Source organism: Rhipicephalus microplus, chromosome 4, assembly GCF_043290135.1.
Source record: "Rhipicephalus microplus isolate Deutch F79 chromosome 4, USDA_Rmic, whole genome shotgun sequence".
NCBI lineage: Eukaryota > Metazoa > Arthropoda > Arachnida > Ixodida > Ixodidae > Rhipicephalus > Rhipicephalus microplus.
In genome coordinates, this window is record NC_134703.1 from 934,043 (window position 1) to 951,553 (window position 17,511).

A 17,511-nucleotide genomic window follows, 5' to 3' on the forward strand; every position below is an offset into this window, starting at 1 on the left:
TGTAAAATCAAGCCGGCGCGTTTCTTCGGACAGGAAGTGGCAGATAATGTGATCCGTACTTTTTTTTTTCTTTCATCATTTTGCTCATTGCTACTGGTTATCTCAAAGTGAGCTTGTTTGAAGGCGCTTTTTTTTTAGGCGCTTCTTACGTGTTATTTTTGTATTTTCCGGGCTTTGTTTATTAACAGGGACAAAATGCGCACACAATTAGTACGTTGTTCAAAGTAGCTCAGACAGATGTCGTTTAAACATGCGCACACCTCCCTCATCGACATTTTTATAGTTTGGCTTGTACTTTATATGTTACAAGTATGATTGTGAAAAATAGGTAATGTTCAATAACAAGAAAAAAATTGTAGTGGCTACTACTGTACACTGAGAAGAATATGCACTATAGCTTTGCCTTGTGTAACGTCATTCCGTTTTTTTTTATATCGCGCTGCGTGATAATTGAACACCCTATATAAGCGTTGGTAGTTCTTTAATTTTTCATACTTAATGTCCTGAAACCACCATCCGATCATCAGAGACGCCGTAGGGGAGGGCCCCGGAAGTTTCGACCACCTGGGGTTCCTTAACGTGCACCTATATCTAAACACACGGGCCTCAAGCATTCTCGCCTTCACTTACAATGTGGCCACCGCAGCCGGAATTCGGTCTCGTGACAAAGTGTGTGTGGGGGTGTTGTGTCCTGACCTGCATATCAGATGCCCTCGCATCGACAACGCAAAAACGCGCCACAAAAAACACTTGCTTCACCTCATGAATTGGGACGTACGGATAAATGTTCATACGATGCAACGAACGAGCTTATACGTGCGCCCAGACTGCCGGAGGTAAAAAGAAGAATGACCGTTCCAGACCTCTGGCTGTTTCAGATTATTTCTTTTGGTGGAACTTCACCGCACAGCACCGGAGAGCATCGTTTATTCATACTGATCAAGCGACTCGAGGAATGATAATGTCACTCCTTTTATCGCGGAAACTGTCGCCGGACACCAACAATAGCGAGAGCATGCTCACTGCACTGAAGGGGGTCTAAGTAGTATGCCCCGCAGGCTGTATACATGTCTAGGTGTATGCATAGGAAACGTGAAGACCGGAATCGTAGCTTGATCTTCCCCTGCTGTGAAACGAATGGATTATGCGGCTACACGCGCATTAGAAAAAAAGGAAGAGACGAAAGGAAAACTACGACTAAAAAAATCAAACGATGACATAAACGAGCGAAAAGAAGGTGCAAACATTCAACCAAAGTGTTGCACCAAGTGCATGTATTTTAGATGCTGGCGGCTGCGTTGGTCGGGATGGCTCGTCCACGCAACAATAGTGGCTATATCTCATGAATTATGCATTCAGCATAAGAAGCCGCGTGTGTTCCAGGATATATATATATATATATATATATATATATATATATATATCCTGATGAAGGCCAGACTGTAGGGCGAAACGTCGGAATAAACCACGTTGTGACCGCTCACGGAGGATCTACTTGACTATATATATATATATATATATATATATATATATATATATATATATATATTCAAAATTCGTTTGTCGTTACGTTAGATGTTACGTCACTATATACTAATGTCCCTCACTCAGATGGCATCGAAGCAGTTATCTGCGCATACAACGATTGCGACGCCAACAAACCAGTTTCCGCATCTACGTTAGCTACGTTGCTTAAGCTCATTCTTGAACTTAACCATTTCGAATTTGATGGGACACATTATGTTCAAATTAGCGGTACATCTATGGGCACAAGAATCGGACCAAACTACGCAAACATATTTATGGGGCTCCTTGAAAACAAATTTCTTGCAAATTGTGAATATAAGCCATTTGACTATAAGCGGTTCATCGACGACATTTTCCTAATCTGGCACCATAGTGAATCGCAACTTCTTTCTTTCATAGCAGATCTTAACAACGCTCATCCGGCGATTTCTTTTTCGCACTCGTATTCATCTGTGAACATAAGCTTCCTTGATGTCATGGTCACTCTACGTAACGGGAAGCTGATAACTAATCTTTACAGGAAACCCACGGATAGGCAGCAATATCTTCACTTTAGTAGTAGTCACGTGAAACACAATAAAACTAGTATTCCCTACAGCCAAGCAGTCCGTTTTAAAAGAATATGCTCTCATAGCAGCGAATTTTCCCGCCACTGCGAACAACTTCGGAGCGCGCTCGAAAAACAGAGCTATCCGGCCAGCATAATCACAGACGCCATCAAACGTGCAGAAGAGCTCGACCGTTCAGACCTGCTGAGTACCAACAAAAGACCCAAAGACTGTTCGCGGACTAATCTAATTTTGACACATGCGGCCTCAGCTCCACGTGTGAACCATATCTTAAAGAAACATTTCAACATTTTAATACAGAGCGAGCGGCTCAAAGGAATCTTTACAGAACAACCACGCGTGGTCTACCGACGATCGCGGAACCTTCGTGATTTATTAACCTCATCTAAAACTACGTGTTCACATCATGAAGGCTGTCATCCCTGCAACAAACCACGTTGCAAAGTGTGCGCGCACATGACGACATCTAAAACAGTTTTAAGTACATCGTCCAGTTTTTCTTTAAAGATAAATGGGAACTACACGGGTGATAGTATCAACGTCATCTATCTTCTCGAGTGTTCAACATGCGGTGCTCAGTGCATAGGTCAAACAGAGACAAGTTTCAGAATTCGTTTTAATAATCACCGTGCACATGCCGTAAGCCTCCCTAATCTACCGCTGTCGAAGCACGTCAGTATGCCTGGCCATGGTTTTGACAAAATTAGGGCCACTATTATGCAGTCCGGTTTCAAGTCAAATCACGATAGGGAAGTGAGGGAATCCTTCTTGATCCACAAATTTAACACCATTCGTTCAAGTATCTATATATGAAAACGTAGGAAAGCTCACCTGCCTCACACTATAACAACACGACTTCTTAGATTATTAAAATATTTTAGTGTATATTAAAATATATATTAGTCAACCGTGGTTTCTTTACTTAAGAGCTCTTTTACATGTCCTGCTAACCATATTGTGCCCCGCGTGTCGATGCGCAAGGAAATTTGAGACTTGTTTATTCATGCACCCGCCGCATGTCAGTCATGTCAACACAAGGTTCCGACAGATCACCATTTTTTTACTTTGATTGTCCTAGCTGCTATACCGAGAGTTCATCACGTGAGCCTATAAAAGTGGATGCATTGTATCATACCTACTTACTCCGACGAAGGCCGTGCCACGGCCGAAACGTTAGTAAACACCATTTCCTTTTCAAATGTGCTATCTGCAAGTCCATTAAATATATATATATATATATATATATATATATATATATATATATATATATATATATATATATATATATATATATATATATATATATAGTTGTGGTGAAGGTGCGAGGCGCGAGCGTTGTGCACGAGCTGCGAACGCCGAGCCCGTTCTGGTAATGGTGTTCCTGTTGTCTGTCCCGGCTTTCTGCCTGCTACTAGGCGTCGTTCATGAACACCCTTTCAATATATGTAGGCCCTAATACTTACCCCCCCCCCCCCTTATTTTTCGCAGCAACACCGTACTACACGTGCGCAACACGTATACAGTGCGGAAACTCCATATAGTCTGTATATGCCTCATTGCAGTGCACTGCCTTTAGCGTGTCTTACGTAAAAGTTAACGGTTACGCTGCAAGCGGTGTTAAACAGGCTTTTTCAACAGTGGGTTTATTTTTTCCGAGTTTACTATCGGCGAAAAGTTCACCTGACCCCTTCAGTGCCAGGAATTAAACAAAAAAGCGTATTTGCGTGATATCGAGCACTCACTGTTAGAGTATCACGTGGCAGTCTTCGTCTTTGAAGGGAAGGAAGAAAAAAAAAAAAGACACAACGCGTGCTTTGGTTCTTCGAGATAGTCCTGCTCGCTTATACGCTTGATGAACAGTGAGCACCACTCTTGGAATTGTGGGCTTAGTTTCACCAAAGTTATTTATTATCCCCAGATTTGCAACGACATAGTGCTTTTCTCGTATTTGTGATAAAGCAATGTTTTTTGTGTTCCGCGTATTTGTAGCTGGCAGGAACAGTTTGTTGATGGGAAGATTTTATTTTTCACATTTTTTGTATGCTTTTTTTCGTTTTTGAGACCTCTAATGATAGCTTGCAGGATAAAGGATAGCTGAGCAAGTTGGTTTGGTTTCATTACTATGGGGAGGGATCTCCAGGCGACGTATACCAAAGAAAAGAGAGGAAAAGCTGACATGCGGTCTACTCTCTCAGCTGTTGGGAGCGCAGCACATCTCTTTCCTCTTTTGCTTCCGTGTATTCGTCGCCTATCGTAGACTTACAAAATGGATGTAATGCTTTTATTAGCGTTAGTTAACTCAACAAACTACAGGCCATGCAAATAGTAAACCTGAAACGGTTGATCCAGTGGTATTAAACGCAAGCTCAGTTTACTGAAATTCCTCCTGAAAATAGCCGCTAGGAGCACAATTGTACGTCACACATACGTGAACATGAAGTAAAGTTGTATGGAGCCAATAAAGCCAGCTTACAAGATATACACACCACATTTATCTTTACAATGCGAAAGTAATAACGCATCAAGTATAGTCATGTTATTTTAGCATCAACTAATACAAGCAAAAAGTACTTTGTAGTCATATGTATTCATATATGCATATGCGCTAATACTCCGATATAGCCGCGAAATGTGTGTTCTCATTAAGGACGATCAGTTGTGTGAGGCATAGGCCTACATTTGCCGAAGGGTCCACTTATTAATGCGGCGCTGCCAAGGCCAACTGTGGGGCCTGTCTACTGTGGCTGACTTATAGAAATTAATTGCGGGCGCTTCAGTTCCAGCCAAACTATAGCACCATCCCCTCACTCTCGAACTGCTCAACTGCTCGTTTCTCATCTCGCTCTCTGAGCAGGGCACATCGCTGGCGCCTCGCAGTGCGCAGAAACGCGCCCCAGTTGAAGAGGAAGCGTGATCACGTGGTCCAAGCGTCTGCACACCCCGACCTGCAGGGAACCGCTTGCGCAGCGGTAACGACCCGTGCTGGTCATTAGGACTTCATTAATAAGCTTCCAACACGTGCCCACGGGTATGCCACAAAGAGAGCGAGGTAGTTCTTGCTCGGATCAAAAGTGTGCGGCTGCGAGTGCGTGCGTAACATAAAACGTGCAGACCCGGACTCGTTAACCAAAGTTGGGTAAGGAGGAGTTCGCTGGGGCCGTATCAGCCAACTTTTTACAACAGAAGCTGCCCCTGTTGGCGTCATATGCCATGCCATCTGCATATATATATATATATATATATATATATATATATATATATATATATATATATATATATGACTAACAGACAGTAATGCCAAGGAATGTACAGGGGAAGTTATTAGAACCAATGGAATGTAAATAAGAAAGAAAAGTGGAAAAAATAACCTGCTCACGGCTGGTTATTTTTGCATCCACTTTTCGTTCTTATTTACAATCCATTGGTTCTAATAACTTCCCCTGTACATTCCTTGGAATTACTGTCTGTTAGATCTCATTATTATTGTGTTAAAACACGGAAAAACGAGCCCTTAGGTATACATTTCTTTCTCTTTATATATATATATATATATATATATATATATATATATGTATAACCAAGCGATTCCAAGTATACTGCCAAACTTTATTAGGCTTGCTGTCCCACATGCTGGGAAGCGTACGAAAATTTTCAGTGTCAGAGAGAGAGAGAAAGTGTGAGAAAGAGAGAAGGAAAGAGCAGGCATGATTCTAAATGACTTACAATTGGCATGCATAGCGAACAGACTGGCGAGCACTTGGATCAAGTACCTTCGAGTACTGCAAAGGCGTGCAGACTTGGCACTTTGGAACAGAAGGCATCGTTTATACAAAAAAAAATATTAGCGAGTAAAAGCTAACATAAAAAAGAAAGAAAAGAAAACCTATATGAGCGATTTATGTTGACAATTCGCCAGTAGTGTCTGAAAAGTGTTCAGAGTACGAATAGCAGGAGTTGTCATCTCCATTACTCATTAGTTTGTATGCGTGCAAGAGCTCTCGCACCTGTAATAACCTCTGTTGCATAGAGGGATGCCCGGAATGGTCGATGTGCGGTGCAAGTGACGGCCGCCGAACGCATAAATAGCCCTTCACGTCACATCGGAGAGATTGGTCTCCTCCCTCTCGGCCGCCTATAACAGGCCGCCTCCCAAGCTGTCCGGCTCATTTCCTGGCATCAAGTGTGGTGGTATAGCCATATATTCGGTAGATTGAGGGCGCGCGTTCGGGATAGCGCACATCATCGACGAACCGCGGAAGCGAGCGCAGTTTCGCCGGCCGCCGCCGCCACAAACAGGCATCTAATGAGGCACTATTTTAACGCGCAGTTTGATTAAACGACTTTCCAAGAGCCCCTGGGAGGGGGCTGTTGGTGTTGACTGTTTTTCAGAGACCCGCCATGCTTGGAGCTGAGATGCTCATGATGCGGCTGCTGTTGCTTTATTGCCCTTGGTGGTTGCATCGAATACTCTTTCACTATGCGGACTTATTGGCCTGCGTTTATATTCGCACGTAACTTGTTAATCTGTCACTTCCTTTTTAATTCAATGCAGATTTTGTTTTAAGGCATTCCGCTTAGTTTTCAGGCGTCTTTGAGCGTCTCAGAATAACAACTCATGCCTGTGATGAGGCATCATCTAGGAGGGCATTTCAAGAGGCAATAATGCTTTTACAAATTTCATTATGTTTCTGTTTATTAGAGTGCGTGCCGCGATGATTGGTACTTCAGAATGAGTTAAAAATACATATGAAAATTGGCACATTTATAGTAGGTTGAATGCTGAATACTGAATAGCTGAATGAATTTGTTTGTTGTGGTTCGCATCAGTCTGTATACTATGTGATTGTAAAGTACACCAGATGGTTGTGAAGAAAATCTTATATCCCGCAAGTCTAAATAAATACAAAAATAACGATATAAAATAGATTCAGTACAAATTAGTATCCTAATATGATGTTGGGCGAACGGGGCCGTGACAGGTCGATGTCTGAAAATATTGCTACGTAGCGCTACGGATAACTCGAAACTCGATAAGGAAGAGGATGATGTCAGAGCTCTCAAGCAGACTGGGTTCCATCTTGTATGCCTGCTTGTTTTCTCAATAGTAAACATATTTCTCCGACGCCTTTTCCCCGTAACATTTTGGTGGAGGTGCGGGTCCTCCCAGAATCAACATCCACAACGATTCTACGAAGCGCGCATTCCTTGGCTGTCTCTACGATGGCTGATCACGACGAGAACGAGCATTCGTACGTCGCTCGTTCTCAATATAGAACACGAAATGTGAAAAGACGTGTGACTTCCCGCAAATTATTTTGCTATCTACATTGATTTTACCTGTATTTTGCGGCGTCATTATGTTCAAATAATTTTTAAAAGCTTTTCATAATATGTGCTTTCTGTTTGTTTCATACAATTATGAAAAATATACATCATGTCAGCTTTAGGTGAAGTTGCAAAATTTCAGCAAGAACACGATTGATTCATTGATTTAATGATTGATTGATTGAACTTTATTGGCGTTAAATAAATAAATACAAATGAATTGGAAACACTGTATGGCCAACATGACCGTACCAAGATGTCAATACAGGTGACAGGAGGTTTCACAACCTCAGGGGTTCAATCCACAATGAATAAAGTACTTGTGCCTTGAGGCCCGTGCGCTTTAACTTAGGTGCGTGTTAAAGAACAGATGGTCGAAGTATCAGGAGTCCTCCACTATGGCGTCCCTCATAATGGTATCGTATCGTAATTTTGGAACATCAGATCCGAGGTATTATTATTATTATTATTATTATTATTATTATTATTATTATTATTATTATTAGTTGTTGTTGTTGTAGTAGTAGCAGTAGTGACTTATTATAGTATCGAATAATTGGGTCATTAACAGCTATTATTTGTGCCGAGTATGGCCAATATGGAAACCAAGGCCCAGGCAAAAGGTCCAAAGAAGGTGGAACTCTAAAGGGATGAAAAATTCATGAACAGCGTTTCAGATCCTAATTCGGAGCCACCGTTTCGACTATCGGTCTGTTTTCGTTGCAGTCTTGTCGCACTTGCGGTCTTCAAGAGTACAAGACTGCATGTCAAAACATTGTCTTGAGCGACAACCCGCGTTCAAGAACTTTTCTATCTCTAAGTGAAACTGAGGTATACATGGCTGTCGTTCTATTGGCACGACGCCACAGCGATAAAAGCTTTGGCAGCGTGCCTCACAAAGAAGAAAACTGGCATATACGCGGTGGTGCCTGCCATTGATTGTTTCCCGCCAAAAGGTTACAGGTTTGCGCGACGAATCGAAGCCGAGCTCGGGGGTCATTAGGAATAGCTATCGATTTGCATATCACGTCAGACGTTGCATTCCATGTAACGATATACAATTGTCAGAGTTTGACTGGCCTCGCTTCTCTATCCGATAAAGTGTAACGCGAGTGTATTTTTAGCTTTCTGGCGATGCAGATTTGACTTTGGCAATCAATACGAGTGCTTCTGCAAGAGGTAAAAAAATAAAGCTTGAAGTTTTTGAAAAAAGAAGCAACATCGGGTCTAATTGAAGTATATTGTCGTCTGTCGCGGTGGTACAGTGGTCATGGGGCTCCGCTGCTGACCTAAAGATATACCGGGTTCGACGCCCGCCTCGACGGTCGCTGTTCGATGGCCGCGACATGTTTGAGGCCCATGTTATATGCGATGCCATTGGTTGTTAAATAACAAAGAATGATCGAAATTCAGGTAGCCGTCCGCTAAATTATAACCATATCGTGGTTTAAGCAGATAAGCCTTCAGATGCTATTATTTATTCTACTGATGAAGTTAACGTATTCATGTTTATCATCACACGTGTTGATGTGTTCGTTAGGTGCATTTTTGTTCCCCTTTCTGGTACATAAGGGCAGAGCAGTCACCAAGATGCTCTTTTAGTATAATATGTATGTCTTTTTTTCGAAAGCATACCTTTAGGTATAGCAATTCGCATCTATCAAAAATTCGCATGCAAATTTGCTTCGTATATGAAGTCCAACGGTGAACGGTGAAATGTTTTCTGAGTACAGAGTTCAAGGTCGGGGGAACCTCAGATGCCCAGAATAAAAAAAAAAAAAAGGCGCAAGTCTGCCAACAGCGTGGTTTGTGTGCTGTGACACCCTCCTGCTCGTAGTTAGGGAAAAAGGACAGAGAGAAAGAAGGAGAGGAGGGGGCAGTGTTGTTGACCGATTGTCACCATCAAGGAAGTCCAGCAGTTGAAAGATGAAGGGGGGGGGGGGTGAGCCCCGAAGTGGCGTACGTCAGCAGTGTATAGAAGCTGTGCAAACTTTGCAAACTGAGCACACCAAAAAGAAAAAAAAAAGCAACAAAGACGTTAAAACGAAGGTACTTAACCGTGAGTATCTGTAGGAGCATAGGAAAGTACAAAAAAAAAAAAGAAGTTGAGCTGACCTCTTCACGCGAGCTGCCTAAAGAGGACGGCTGCCGCTCCGGCAGGCGACAAGCTCCCGAGGAGTCTTAATTACCCTTTTGGCCCTGATGACGCGCTCATTGTCTCCGCGCTCATGAAGAGCCGCTCTCCGGAAAAATAGCCGCCGCGCCGGCTAGACTCGTCCGACGCACCGAGGCGTGCCCGAAAGGGCATGGTTTGCGAGAAGCTGGCGCCCTCCGATATCCTTTATTATCGCGGAACCCTGATCGCTCGTGGCAGGCGCCAAGGAAGGGGGAGAAGAAAAGGAGGGGGTGCGGATTCCTTTGTCTGAGGTCAGGGTGGTGTGTGCGCTACGGGACGCAGTCAACCGGCTACACCGCTGCCGCTACTTGGAGCCGCAAAGCGGCTAGACAATATGGAGCAAATAGAGGAGGGTGCATCTTAGAGGAGAAGCAGGGAAGGGCCTTTGTCTTCCCTTCGCGGTCGGCGATTCGGTACACGTAGCTTTTTGATGTTTCTTAATTTTGTGATCTCTTTCGATTTAGCGGCTAGATAGATATACCGGAACATCTCTTTCGATTTAGCGGCTAGATAGAAATAACGGAACGCCCTTTCTTCTTTAGGATGTAAATTAGAAAAAAAAAAGGATTGAGCGCTGCTTTAGATAGGTCGTTGGTGTGATACGTTGTGTGCTTTCCTTGTGACTGCTTGCGTGTTTCTGCACAGTGTATGTATGCGTCTCGGCGCATCGAAAGAAGGCGAGTAGACTAAAGGAACGGTGTCTTTTGTTTCAGCGTAAGCACTGCCCGATTCACGAAAATTTAAAGAAGCCTTAAGGATGAAATTTGAAGAAAGAAGCTTAAGACTTACATTTTCACAATCCCTAAAATGTAGGTAGAAGTTGGAAGAGGTAGTGGGATGTTCCAAAGAAATCGTTTGTAGAGGAATCCAGTCAGCTAAAAGACCGAAGCGTGATGTGAACCTCGACAAGGACATCTTTCTCCCGTTTTTCATGAGTCCTGTGTAAGGTGTCACTTAAGTAAATTGCGTATTTCACTAACGTTGAGCGATACGGTACGTTTTCGAAACTCCAAATCTGGTTGTATACGCGTACCCATGCTTACCGGCCGGAGCAGTAGAAAGAAGTTATTTCGGTACTGAGTCTTTTTTTTTTTCCTGAATGCAGGGTGCTGCCAGCATACCGAATGGCCGCTCTCCTCTGTCTATGGCCAGCATGAATAGATTTCGCTTAACTGCACTTCTTCTCCTTCTCTACTGTATAAACGTTCATAACATTCTGCACCACAAGCATTGAATTCATTGTGACTGGACGGGCACGTTTAAAACAATAGTTTGGTACTCTCTGGACAGGTGTTTGTGGCAGTTCGATCCTTCTACACAGTTTCTTTATTTTCTACTTTTTTGTTATAAGTGAAGACCTCGTGTATAAAATATAAGTCCGTATAGCCATACTGGTACGAGGCCAACACGGCCCAATGCATTTCGCTTAGTGGTATTCATGGCTAGCTTCCTGCTTGTCCTCTCTTTATGTTGATGCATCGCAATTATTACCATCTTCATCAGTTTATTGAATTTCGACAAGAGGACAAATCTCTCTCTGAATTACACTCAATTTACTATTGTGTTCTTCATTATGAGAGAGATTTTAGAGCATGAAGTTCCACCCCAGTTCACGGACATTTAATCCATCAAGCCAGCATTCGTCCTCGCTAAAACATAAAAGGCCCCCTTTCGAGCCTTCGCTGTCGAAATCCCAGCTGTCAAGAACGCGCTCCGTTATGATTCACTTCTCTTAGCAGCACTCTTCCTTGCTGCATCTGTTCAGCGTGCGGGGAACATTCGAAACCCCAGGCAACTAAACAAAGCAGGCTGTAGCATGCACATTCGCTAGCGCTCAGCGCTGCGGCGAGACGAGCTTGTAATGAGTGTTCAAATGAGCTCGTACTTCTTCTGGCTCCCTATACATAGCCGTACATTGCTATGGGACCAGCGTGCACAAGCGCGCCATTCTCCTTGTCGTTCGGGACGAGCGCCAGCAGTTGTGATTGTGTTCCCTATAGCTTTCTGCAGGTCCATGATTCAAAGAGGAAGACGTCGTGGTGGCTCTGCATGTGCTCGGCTCGTCCTGCACTCCTGGTTTAGTAATTTTCTTTCTTTTTGCATCGGCTTTTCGATGCACCTTGTTTTCACCTCTCTCGTCTACATTAGCCCCCCTTGCGTCCTCATCGTGGGCACTTCTGAAACGCCTCGCGGACACTTCCCGAGTGCCCTCCCACTGATGCATTGTGGCAGTCGCTATTAACTCACCATCACTCCCCCCTCTCCACGTTTTCTCATTTGCGTCTCTGCCGGCGGCCGTGGCGGGGAATACCGCGCGTGCCTCTCGGTCATCAGCGTGCCCGGCAGGCCGCGCCGAACAATGGAACTCGCTGTGTGTGCGTATGTTCGCGTGGCAGAGAACCGGGGGTGTCCGCAAAGGCTCGCGGTGTGTGTGTCATTGTCTCGAGCGTTGGTTGTTCGGAAAGTATGCGAGCCCTATATATCCCCGGTGCCACAAGGTTTCAGTTTAGACGCTGTGACATTTCCGCTCTGTGGATAAAAAAATTATGACGCGTAATTGGTTAACTCAATTAGAACTAAAATCGTTTTTTAAATTTTGAAATGTGTTCGTTTATGTTTTGTAGTGTGTCGAATCAGGTTTGTTGGTGTATAAACTTCTATTTTAGTTACGTTGGGGATCATGAAAAAAATATTCCCGTGGCTTCCACAACAAGTAGATGACTGGTATAATGGCATATAACACCAGCGAAACCACGTGAACTGTTTAAGCGGTTGGTCATGTACTCTCTATAAAGCTCTCCGTTCCACCTTCTTTACCCATGAAGTTAACATACGATGGTCTTTATTGTTACTGTGGAAATATTGAGAAAAGAACCATCGCTTCACAGTCTTAAAATGTCTTTTATGTTTTCGCAAATCAGGTAACGGGTGACTCGGTGCAAGTAGACGAAAAAAAAAAGGGTGGGGTGGGCAGCTCATTTTGCGGTTAATCAGCACACACAGCACGAATGAATGGAAAGTTAGCAACAACCTAGCGATATTAGGACTTTTTTCTGTTTTATGGTCTATTTTTTTTATTTCTCCATCTTCACTTAATTTCTGTCGGTCTCTCTTTTTAGCTTCATTTTTTTATGTTTCCCTCAACCTCTGTATTCTTATTTTTCTCTTTCACTCCATGTTAGCCTTCTTTCTATCGTCTGTTCTCCCTATGTATCTCTTTTTTTTTCATGATAAGCTTTACTCCATCGTGTTTTCCTTCTTTATATTTTCTTCATCCTCACATGTCACCTCCCTCACTTCTGTTTCCCATCCCCTTAATGATAATAATTGTTGGAATTCAACGTCCTAAAATTACGATATGATTACGAGAGACGCTATCCACCAAAAATGCGGCCGCCGCGGTCTGGATTCCTTCCCGCGACCCGTGATTCCCATACCTTTCCTGCACTATGCACAATGCTATGCAGTACTCTGCTAGTTTGCCTGGATAGTGGGTAAAATTTCTCGCTTCTGGAAGATGTGTAGTCGGGTTCAAATCTTGACACACAAAGAAATTTTCTACTTCTAATTTATATCTTTTGATTTATTTATTTATTTATTTATTTCTGTAATCGTAACCTCGCTGATAAAAAATAATGCACGCCGCGCTGGAGAAATCGGCGCTTGAATTTTGATAGCGAAGCGGAAGGTCAAGACGACGCCGATTATGAGGAAGAGGACCGAAATGCATGTGACGGTTCATAATGAAGTCCCCCCCCCCGCCCCCCACCTTCTATTTTTTTTACATCGCGCTAACTATACGGTGAGCTACAACTTTGCTGTTAAAATATTATACACGCGAGATGACACTATTGCCTGTGCACCCAAAATGTGGAGGTGAATAAGCTTAAAATGAGATATATCTTAGGTAATAATGAAGCCGACAAAATCTCGCATCATTATTATACGGAAAGCCACTGAAACGTCGTCCGTGAAGATAGCACAGAGGAAAAATAGGCGACTATTTTCAGCCCTTATGAGGGAATGTGCTTTTTTTTAAGAAGCCGGAACCGTGTGAAACATACGTAAAGGGTACTGCGGTGGGCTGTCCTGGTAGGTATACTGTTCGTATAAACGAATTTCTCACGCGACCGGAAGTTGCAGTTCTGGGACAAGTGTCGGTGCCGTACCTTTCGGTGTTTAGCTCAGAATAACTCTTCCTGAAGGCCGTGTCTGAGAATACCTTAGCTGGTAATGATGCTCCGTGCAGGTCGTTTCAAATCTTGCTTAAAATTTTGTCCGTGTATTGCTGCTGCACGCAAAAATACCCCTACGCACGTACGCTTCCAGATATTATACGGAATGGAGCGTAGGTATGATTTTACCTATATATACGGCTGGTGTTTGTCAACTTCATCATAGGGTGCTTTTAACGCACACTCCGCAGCACGTGAGTTGCATGACGCGATAGCGTGATGCATCGTGGCAGACCATTACCCGTGAGACGGTGTATTGAACAAACTTACCACAAATGCTGACATCGCAGGAAAATAAGTAACTTTCGGTGTACTAGCCATTACCTGCCACGGCCGCTTGACGAGAATACGCACGTGTGCGTTTCCACGAAACTCGTTCAGCTGCATTCGCTGTATGGCTGTGACAGATCACTCCATGAGTTATGCTATACTCTCAGAACAAACACTTGCTTATCTCACAGAATTCTCCTTTCAGTATACGCACTTGGAGCAAAGGCAAAGCTAGATTATTGCAGCACGTTTGTTTTGGCCTCTAAAGATATTGATGAATAGACGTGACTATGCAGCGTTTTCAGTACGTGATGTTTCATGAACATTTCAATTGATCAAGCACGAATACATGCTTCACGGATAGTTCCTGCGTTTATGCCGTTTCAGGGTTCGAAAGAGCGGTAAAACCGCATAAGGCGGTTCAATTATCAATTATCAGGCATATTCAATGCAGCATGGTTGTATTCCTGGGCCTATGGTAGTAAAATAACTGTAGGCTATAAGGCGCTGTAACAAAAAAGTTGCTGTCACTTAAGCATTTAGATGGCCAGTGCGGCTCATATATGCAAGATAGGTGTTTGCAACTCACGCGATTGCATTGAAGTTTACGCTGGTTCTTTTTTTTTAGCTCTATATCTTTTTTTCTTTTATTTAAGCGTTAATATTTTAAAAGAGATCACCGGTGTTATATGAGGCTCTGATGATTCATTTTCCTTTGGCTGCTTAATGTCCCTCTGCAATTAAACCATGCTACTTAACTACATATTCAACATACATATCACTAGGTACGGATTGGAAGCCTTTTCCCGAGATGACGAAGCTCTCTCTGCCTGTAGGTTTGTGCGCAGAGATGGTGTAGTGGTTACAGTGCTCTGCTGCTGGCTCGAAGGTCATGGGTTATATTCCGGACGCGATGGTCGTTTTTTGGTAGAGGCTCGTGTACTGGTGTGATATCAGTGAACGTTAAAGAACACCGGATTGTTGGAATTCACGTAGGCCTCCACTACGGAGTCTTTTATATTTAAATCGCGGTTCTTGGGCGTACCGATCATGTGCACTCACAAGCCTTGCGCATAATGAGCGTAAATACAAAGGTCTTGGCATAAATAAAGAAAGAACGTTGTACGTGACTCTTTCTAAGATTGAGGTCCAGTGGACTGCAGAGTGAAAGATGGCCATGGTGTTATTCCGAATAAATCAGGCGCTGCGTTGAGGAGGCACCATATCAGGCCGAGCTCGTCAACTGTCGTGGCCTACTCCGATCAGTCTCGCTTTGTGGTTGGTGTTACAGGATGCTTCTATTCTCTATTTCAGAAGCTTCATTCGTCTGCGCTAGTTTCGTGACCTTGATTTCCCTGAGGATTGCTAGACGATGCACCGTCGAAATTTTAGCTTTTGTTGGGACCGTGGGCGTAGCTAGGCGTGGCTTCGTCTTGTATTCTTGCGAACCGACCCACTCGATGTGATCGTGGCTTGCTTTGCATGGACAATGCGTGGTAGGCTTCGTTGTAGGACTCGAAGGAACGCTAAGAATAGATGACACATCAAAGATCGAGGCGAACACGACAGGACTGTTGTGTCTGTTGAAGCTTTGTTGCTTTCTTTGCCGCTCTAGCAGTTGCTGAGAATGAAGCGTAAAGGCATGCTTGACAAGAGCAAGAAGAAATACCCTCGAAAGAAATGTAAGGTCAAGTAGTCTGAGTAGGGGGCGGTGAGGGCTTAGCGTTCGGCTGTAGCGTTTGACTGCGAGGGCAGCGGGTTAGTGCATTTTCAATGAGGCTGCTTTTGGCGTTACCTTTTTGTGGTTCAACATCAACTCTGTATTCTCTTTCAGACTCTTCAATGTGTCTCCGCATTGATTCCTTGCTAAAGTTCTGAAAGAAAGATATGTTATGAAAGTTCTTGCTATTTAGGTAAAGAAAGCAAAATTCAATTTCGTGTTTGGAAGCTACAAAGCCTTTCAAGTTACATAGACATCACATTCCATTGTTCTCTACTCGACCATATTGTTGGACAGTGTGTTGCGCAGCTACCACTATTGCATTTAAAGGTGAATAAAATTATTAGAAAAGCTTAGAAAGTGACCGTGGGATTAGTAGACCAGACCTTCATGTCAATAACAAGAGACAAACGACGCCTATTGTAAACCAAACCGGTGAAACAGTCGTATGAGAAGTTCACGTAATGATTTTTTCTTCTCTCTTTCAACAAGCTCGCACGGACCTTACGAAACATGACTTGTGTGTCATAATGGCATGATGCACCGACAAGGGGTCGAAACAAGGAAACAAAGCATAAGAAAGCATTAGCCTTAGGTGCATCATAATACGGTGTTACTGCTTGAAACAATGAACGTATGCCACCTGTGCTAGTCTATGAGACGAGTTCCGTAGTCTGCGCTGACCGACATATCAAACGAAAACTAACCGCACTATAGACTAGTGCTGTCGTCGCCACTTTTGTCAGCTATCGTGAGTCGCAGGATTTAATCCTCCTTGGTCGCAGGCAAGCACTGTTAACAGTTTCGCTTGATGAAACCACGTCATTCCGTGATACCGCGAGTGTTGGCGTCGTTGCTTTTAATATCCCGTTTTAAGAGTCGTCTAGGTTGAAGACGGGCCGACCTTCGTGTTACAGTCAGTCCTGAAAAGACTATCAAGCCCTTTGTCTTCTCACCTCACTTTCTTGAGACTATCATTAGGAAACACACTCAGTGGTATTATAACGTCATCGTAGACGATGAAATTACTACTATGGGTTCTTTAATGAGCTGTTAGGAATCACACTACATCGCTTGAAGTCCGCTACAGACGAGCACGTTTGCTAGAGGAGCACCTCATTTCAGTTCCCAGGGGGAAAAAAGAAAAAAAGAGAAGAAAACGACCAGCTGCGTTTGCCTAAATGGCTTCCTTATCACGCCCGGCATCACGCTTTGTGTACCCATGGGAAGCATATAGGAGGACACACACATACAAGCGTCGCCTCAGGGGCTTCCAGGGGGAAGGAAAACGTGTCCCCATAAAGCCCCGTTATACGACGCACGTGATTCAGGGGTGTATTCCTCTGAGGTCCTTCCTGCGCCGTCATTGAAACGCACAGCACACGACTTTTGTAAACGCCAAGAGGGCGTGAGCCACCTCGCGCCGCTTACTACGGGCGGCCGTAGCGAAATGATGGAAGGGCCGGCCACTCGAGCAACTCTAGAAGAAAAATTAGACCGGAGAAGAAAGCGAGAAGGGCGGGAACAGTTTAGCACCGCCGGAATCCTCGAACAAGCAACGGTCGTCCAGGGGAATGCGAGAGAGAGAGAGACGTCTTTGTTGCGATTAAACGGTACAGCGTTGACTACTGCAAAAACTAACAAGAGCTTGGCGGCAAACATCCAATAAAATCTGCTTGTGAATGAGAC

General features: G+C 43.8%; 1 protein-coding gene across 3 annotated transcripts in view; it reads left to right on the top strand.

The window, feature by feature from the left end:
- The window catches only part of LOC119171892 (kin of IRRE-like protein 2), a 309,161-nt gene that overhangs the window by 91,841 nt on the left and 199,809 nt on the right, over positions 1-17,511 (top strand). The window lies entirely within an intron of this gene.